Genomic DNA, 8,474 nt, shown 5'->3' with positions numbered 1-8,474 from the left:
TGAAGCTCTGGACGGAAAACACCATGATTGATCAAGGTTGGCCGGAAAATTGTCGCCGGTCAGTCCTGGAAGGAGAGAAGCCGTCCTGGAAGCCTGTACTGTCGTCCGGGAAGAAGAGAAGCCGTCGCCGGCGTGAGACGGCGGAGAACAGACGAGGTCCGCACTTTAAGCCGGAATGCGGATGTCCGCTCCACATCCTGCCTCTATATATATATATATATATATCATCAACTTTGTAACGAGACAGAGAATTTTTTTTTCCTTTTCTTTTTGGACTCTCGGTCTCTCTATTAGAATTAAATTTTGGCTCATGTGATTAGACTTTTATGTGTGGCCGAGCGAAGGAGTTAGCTCTGATCGTGATGGGTTAATTTTCTTCTTAGCACGCCTATCATGCACGAGAATTCTAAGCAAGACGACGATGAATTAGTTGGTACCACGGAATTAACTATTGTCTAGCTAAGAGACATAAATGATTCATTAATTTTTCATATAAATGTTACAATAGTGGGTAATTTTTGAGTGTGTATGTAGTGAGAGTCCTGTATTGTTTTTGAAAGTTAAAATAAGATATGTACCATTAACTATAAACATGCATAAATGAAAGTTAAATCGAGTCTATATTGATTGATCTATGCGTTTGATTGATATTCTGCATATAATAGTGGTAGAGGGCTTTTATAAGACCTAAAATTTGTGGTCTCAGTCCTATGTGTCATGTTATGTAAATAAATAAAAATATTTATTTTCGATTCCACATAATATATCTTGCCAAATCAAGACATTGCATTACTAATTTTACTATTTCTATTTCCTACATTTTAATGGGTGAATCAATGATATTAATGTACTTTATTAGGTAATGCAAACAAATATTACGTATTATTTATATGTATACATATAATTCAGATAATTCAGATACAATTTGTCAAAATTATCTATAATTTGTCCAACAAATCATTTATATACAAATAATTTCTCTAAATGATTTACAAACATATTATTTATATAATATACATGTACTATAAATATATAATGTTATTTTGATGTTATGTTTGTTTTATTTAATTAGATATTTAGAAGGAAATCTAAAATAGTTTTATTTTTCAGTGTCATTGTTTGAAATGGTAAGATGGTCTTTATACTATTAAGTATTACATGATATATATATATATATAAGATTTTTAATATGTGAGTGCCTAATTTGGTACAACTTCGTTTTAAAAAAAAATCAGGTTTTATCCAAACTTTTAGATTTTATAGTGGAGAAATTTTAAATACACACCCCTAATCTCTTAATACACACCTCTATTATTTTATGTTTCTATTGAGATTTTATAGGTAAGCTAAATAACCAAAACAAACATCTATTATTTTAAAAATAAAAAAAAATTGCGTTAGAAGTATTATTTTCAACATCTTCTACCCTAAAATTGTCGAAAACACGTATTCTCCTCTAACCTCAACTCTTCTCCACAATTCATTTGGGTTGTCTTTTTTCTTCTTCTTCTTTTTTATTTTTTTATTTTTTATCTGTATCAGGTTTAGTTTGATCTTGCAGATCATGTTGTCAAGTACTGTATTTTTATCATGACATGTTTTTGAAGAGGTTTTGTCTGTTCAGGAAACTGTAAGTTAGAGAATCAGTTTTCTATTTTACTAAGTCTTTGTTTCTGTTTAATAATACCTAAGGAGCTGTTAGAGTTAGAATAGGACTTATTTTGTATTTCAAACGTGATAGCAGCAGTAGCTAATCACGACCTGCTTTGTAGGAGTTCTGTTAAGATGTAAGGCTATTTAAAGCCAAAGTTGTTCAATAAGAATGCAGATCATTCATCCATATTATTCTTGAGCTGTGATTGTTGAGTTTTCATTCAGGGTTTTCTAACAGTTTTATCGAATAACTAGTTATCTATGTTTAACTAGCTATCTATGTCTAATAGTTATTGTACTTCTACAGTTCTACTAGCTTGTGAATTTTGAAAACTTATATTGGTGATTTGGAGTTGGGATATAACAATAATCATTTGATTATAAATTGAACGATGATAACCAAAAATTTCTAGCAAAAATTAGACGAAATAATATGTAAAAAGAGGTACCAAATAGTAAATATATATTAACACCACTGGATTATGGCTATTAGCCGACGGAACCGTTCCGTCGGTTAAGACATATATTTCGTCTGCAAAGATCTTAGCCGACGGAATTTCCATCGGCTAAAATCTGTCGGCTAAGTGTCGTCTGCTAAGACAATAGCCGACGGAATTATCAATTCCGTCGGCTAAGTGGAACTTAGTCGACAAAATATTTCCATCTGCCAAGATTTTAGTCGATGGAACTTAGTCGACGGAAATTATTTTTCCGTCGACTAAGTTTTTCTTAGCCGACGGAAGTAAAAATTTAAATTTTCTTTTTTTAGAATAACTGGCGGTTTTTCTTTCCTTTTTTAGGTCTTTTTTTTTTCCTTCTCTTCCTCTTCTCCGGCGACCACAACGGTTATGTTTGCATGTTCCCGAACAACTCCAGTCCACCTCTAACGCTAAACTCGTCGGGATTCTACCGTCAAGGAATCGCACGTACGACGATCTATTGCCTTACTTATGCTGCGGAGAGTAACCATCCGGACGTCAACCACCCCGCGAGGAGGAGGAGGAGGAGTTGCCGCCGAGAAGAGGAGGAGGAGGAGGAGGCGGCGCTACTTGGAGGAGGAGGAGGTGCCGCAGCGAAGGAGGAAAAGGAGGCGCCGCGGTGGTGGGGGAGCAACCAGACGAGGGAGAGAGACAGCAAGCAGACGAGCTAACTAGGGAGAGAGAGATGAAGAGGATGAGGGAGAGAGAGCTGAAAGTTATAAGAATGGAGCCGAAAAAAAATTCAAAATTTTTGGCGGGATAACTGCTGCTTAAAATTTTTGAACTTAGTCGACAGAATATATTTTTCCGTCGCCTAAGTTCAAAATATTTAAGCGGCAGTTATCCCGCCAAAAATTTTTATTTTTTATTTTTTTTTTAAAATTTGGTTCCGTCGACTAAGTAGATATTTCTGTCAACTAAGATATAACCTAAGCGACAGAATAATTTTTCGTCGCCTAAGTTATCATAAATAATCATTTATATTTATATATAAATGTTTCGTCGGCTAGGTAAAAAATTTCGTCGGCTAAGAAGAATATTTTTCCGTCCGCTAGGTGAAAACTTAGGCTACGGAAGGTTTTCCGTCGGCTAAGTAGATCTTAGGTGACGAAAATATTATTGTTCCGTCGGCTAAGTGATTTTTTCCACCAGTGTAATTATATTAAATAATGAAATATTTCATAAATTAAGGGCATTTTAGGCAATTTGGGATGTGTATTAAGTATATTGAAATAAAAAACTTGATAGGTGGTGTATTAAGTAAGAGGTGTGTATTAAGATATTAGGGGTGTGTATTTAAAATTTCTCTTTATAATGTTTGGCAAATGAAAGAAAAAAAGTTTTTTTTTAAAAAAAAATTACAGGTCACTGGCTACAACTTTTAGAAGCAACCTAATCAGCTGTCACTAAAAACACTAAAAATTAAAATTTTTTATCTTGGCAGCACTTTTAAAACTAATATTTACTAAACACAAAACCGTTTTTATTTACAGCTGATTATTTTCGTAGTACAATAACAACAGATTTTTTTTAAGTCACAGTAATATATACCAAACTAGCCCTAAGTGATTTAGCATGCCACGTACATAGATTTGAGGCCTTAATATAAGGCTTAGAATCATTTTCTTCCTGCATATATAGAGTTGCACATTAATTTCAAGCAAAATCTAGAGGATCGTTGCAGATGGAAACAGCCTGCACATTAACATCGCTCTTTATTCGACGAAGCTGGAGTCAAAGTGAACGTGGTGGACTGGCCTGAACAGGCTTGTCATTCATCCGAATGAAGCTGTAAGACCATGCCCCTAGTAGTGTTCCGATCACCGGTCCGACCATGCAGATCCATATCCCGTTGTAGTATGCACTAGCAAGCGCTGGTCCGATTGTCCTGGCTGGATTCATAGATCCACCTGATATTGGTCTGAACATATCACTCCAAACCTCTTTCATTAGTTTATGACGTAATAACGAACAGATTAATTGCTGTTAAGAACGGTTGCTTACCCAGCAAAGATGGATGTTATGCATACTGCAGACCCAACTGCTATGCCTGCTAGCTCTCCTATCTGCATGTCAACGTTGAATTGTAACTATCAGAATTGGAATAATCAGTTCATGCATGGCAGACAAATTGAAGGTTAAAAATGAAGTATGTGGTCGAGTTAGGGCACTATTTACAGCTTTAGTATCGGTGGCAACTGCTGAAGTGATGAACAATGAACATCATAGAAAATGTCACGATTATCTCTGTGACTAGAGCTTGAAGCTCTGATCCAGAAGGTGATGTAGTTCCCACATGCTTAATGGGGTGCAGTAATAAAGACAGAGTAAATGAGGCTGATATTGATCCAATTAGTTGTGCTAATGCATAAGCTGGCACCTGAAATGACAAGAAAGAAGCTTTGATGAATGAATCAGTCTTTGATGAATGAATCTTAAGACACATTCTGATGGTAAGAGTAGGTATGTGATCGACTTAAAATGTAGCCCAGACTCCAGATCGAGTGTCAATGCATTAATACAGAACTGCAGCACGGGGGGCGGGTTCTGAGCGAGATAGCTAGGGTTTACCTGTTTCCATGGAAAATGTCTAAAAGTAGCGAAAGCAAGAGTGACGGCCGGGTTCATGTGTGCCCCAGAGATGTACGTGCCCGACTGCGTAGATCATCACCGTCACTATAAGCCCTCCGGTCATTGAAGCTCCAAGCTTTGAGATTTTGCGTTCATCACTGGCAGAGAGAGCAGACGAACCACATGTCACAAACACCAGCAGAAACGTAGCTATTATCTCTGCCACCACCTATATATACATATTTTCCCACATAGTTATTGGCTCAGATACCTTACTATACATGTACATCGATATGTATTTGATAGTACTACACGTCTATATTTGTTGCTATATCTATACTGAATGTAAAATACATATGAACATACAGCTTACCTTTTTCAAAAACCCAGGGGGGTAAAATGGATGTTCAACTATTGGGTTCTCTACTGAAACTAGCTCTGTTTTTGCCATTTCTCGTTTCTCTAGCCCTAGATACTTGGAATAATATTGTTTGTAAGTTTGGTGTAGATAATTAACGGGAACAAATGAAGGATATATATAGTAAATTAGTAGTGTTCACATGCTGTTGGTGAGCCGTGGCTTGGTTGGTTAAAGTGTTTAACTAACAACTTTGAGATCATGAGTTCAAACCTCACTAGACATATATAGGGTGTGTAAGTTATTAATAAATTTTTTTAACAAAAAAAAAAAAAAAAACTCATCTAGTGGTCAATCACCGTTGAATGTAAATCTAAGGATGGAAAACAAAACAATTTAACTTTAAAATAATACTTCTCACCCTTGAATTTACATCCAACGGTTATTGACCATGATTTCCTTGGTCACTAAGTGACCATGTGAACACCATTGTATAGTAAATAGAGCTAGTGAAGTGCCAAGGTTGCCGGTGAACCCTAGTTGGCTAGTAGTTGCCTAGTTGGTGTAGACTGGGACGTTTGATAGATGAAATATTGGATTATAAATAGGAAGAGGATTAATTTACTTGCTACTTGAAGATTAAAACAATAATTAGATGATTTTCAGTGAATGAAAATTCTTAGAGGTTTTTGGTTTTTAGTTTGTGATAATGCATCTTAATGTTCTTTCTTTATAGAAAGGTCGGCAGAGTATGCCAACTCTAGCTAGCAACAAGCAATTGTGACTACGATTACTTAATTACAAAGAACATGGTAACGGTGATACCTCGCCTACCATCCTGTTTAATTAGCTCGGATACAACATACAACTTATGATCTGATCAATATATTGCTGTCATTCTGGACTAGCTTTTGTTTATTTTTCTTGAAAATGAGAAATTTGAACTTTGAATTTCATCAATGTACGTAGTAACTAATTAAGACATGTAAATACTTATTTGTGAAAAGATTTGATAAAGTGGTGACTAGCTACTGTCTTCATATTGGCTAATAGCTAGCCATTTATATGAGGCAAAATAGGTGTTAGCACTTTAGCAGCCCAAAAGACTGAAAAATGAAAGCAATCTGCAATCGAGTTATCAATTTGGGAGAACATCTTCAGTACACGACGTGTATCTTCACATACATACATGGATGGTCAAGATTAGAGGAAATAATATAAAAACATGATGATCAAACATATGAATTATTATAAACGATTAAAATTACGTCATGTAAACATGTAAACACACGTTCATCATGCATGCAAGAATTTTCAATCAATTTGGTCATATCTCGCAGTCGGAAACTATATTTTTGCTCACGAGCCACGACGACAATAGCGAATATATTGATGCATATCTCCAAACGGGAGCACATCACCTGTGCCCAAATCCCCTATACCCAATATGTGCCACCACACATAGAATTTCACTCAAGATAACTTAACAGAGTTGGTTAACGTGAAAATATTTTCATTTAACCAAAAAATACAACCCCCAGCAACACTCCGAAACTGCAACCTTAAACCAAAGCTTCAAAGCTTCAAACCCTCGTATCACTATCCAGAATACAAATATCAAAACCTCAACCCCATATTTTCCTTCGTCGTTTCGTTCATCAGGAAATAAACAAAAGAAAAGAGATGCAGATTATGCATCTCATGAACCCAGTCATCAAATTGCCATCAATAAAGAGATTAAAACTTAATAAATTTACGCCATATATATCATGAACCCAATAAAGCTTCTTGCTTTCTCTCTCCTCTCCCTCTTCTTCTTCCTCCGCCGTCGTTGGCCTCACTCCTCCCTGAAGATGAAGAATAAGTTGTCGCCGTCAAAGTCGATACCCGGCTCGATTTACCCTACGAAGGCCCGAATGATAACCATGTGGGTGTCGACATTGAAAGCTTGAATTCGATCAAGACCGCCAACTCGATTGAGCAAGATGTGAATCTGAGCAAGTGGAGTGGAATCCCTACTGCTATCAGCTTATACGCCTTCTGTTACTGTGCTCATCCTGTGTTCCCTACCCTGTACACTTCTATGAAAAACAAAAAACAGTTCTCCAATGTAAGTAATGCTCGAATGCTCAAATTTTGTTGCTGCTGCATGTATTGCATATCTGGGTTCGAAATGCTTTGGTTCTAACCGAATTTCAACCTGTTGTTTCTTTGTTGCAGGTTCTCCTCATCTGCTTCATATTTTGCACCATCTGTTATGCATCAATGGCAGTTTTCGGGTACTTAATGTTCGGGTCAACAGTTCAATCACAGATAACCCTAAACCTCCCCACTAACAAGGTTAGCTCACAAGTCGCAATATACACCACCCTGGTCAATCCGATATCCAAATTTGCTTTGATGGTTACTCCAATAATGGTTGCTGTAAAAAGAAGGTTTCCTCATTACCAGAATAAAAGATTCTTTAACATGTTAGTCAGTACTACCCTGGTAATCAGCTGTGTTATAGTAGCTTTGGCGGTGCCCTTTTTCGCATATCTCATGGCACTTGTTGGAGCGTTTTTGAGTGCCACAGCTTCATTAAATTAACAATCAATCTAGCTAGATAGCCAGACAGAGATGCATTTAGACCCTCAGACAATTCGCTACCATACCATCTAATAATAATGGTCATTTTACATATAAACACGCACCACAACCATTGAATACAAGTGTGATCGATGTTGATGTTACAAAGGTTATTAGTCTTGATCAAAATTTCAACTCAATTAAAATCTAATTTGGCCGAATGTTTTATTTTTCAAAAGTTGTTACGAATATATGGAAATGACTGATTAAGAGTCGTAATACAAATGCACTATCATTATCTCTAAAGTTAGGAAAAGAGTATACAACACACCTTCTCTTCACGTCATACTAAATATATGGATTAGGGTGATAACTGATAACCTTAGAATGGATAAGAGGAGCTTAACCAACTAATTCTAGGAATTATTGTCTCGTTCTCATTTGAGTTTTGGCATATTACTCAGTGTACCTAATCACAATTCTTAGCTAACTAATTGAAACCATACACAGCTGCATATTGCTTTTCATTTTCTCTGGTGCATATATGAGTCATATGCAGCTAAATGATTTGTACTAAAACCAAGTTGCTCAATCACTTAACCAACCCAACAAAATAATTACATCAATTTGACCTTTTTTTATGATAAATACCGAAATGAACGTAAAATAACGGAATTAAGCATAAGGTGCTAGAAATGGATGTTAGCTCGAGTTTTCCGAGATGTTTTTCTTAGTAATAGTCTTTTACGTCTGTCCGGTGCTAGAAATGAAGAGATGGAATGCTAGCTTCAAGTCCAACACTAGGAACAAGTAAAAAAAAAAAAACATAAAGAGAAACCTAGGGC

The 8,474-nt window shown here is 36.1% G+C and overlaps 1 pseudogene; it reads right to left on the bottom strand.

The window, feature by feature from the left end:
• Window positions 1-3,788: 3,788 nt before the first annotated feature.
• On the bottom strand, window positions 3,789-5,898 carry LOC101297867 (annotated as a pseudogene).
• Window positions 5,899-8,474: the final 2,576 nt, after the last annotated feature.

The sequence above is a fragment of the Fragaria vesca genome, linkage group LG6 (genome assembly GCF_000184155.1).
Source record: "Fragaria vesca subsp. vesca linkage group LG6, FraVesHawaii_1.0, whole genome shotgun sequence".
Lineage (NCBI taxonomy): Eukaryota > Viridiplantae > Streptophyta > Magnoliopsida > Rosales > Rosaceae > Fragaria > Fragaria vesca.
Note: the sequence above shows the minus strand (reverse complement) of the source record. Positions and strands in the feature narration are given on the sequence as shown.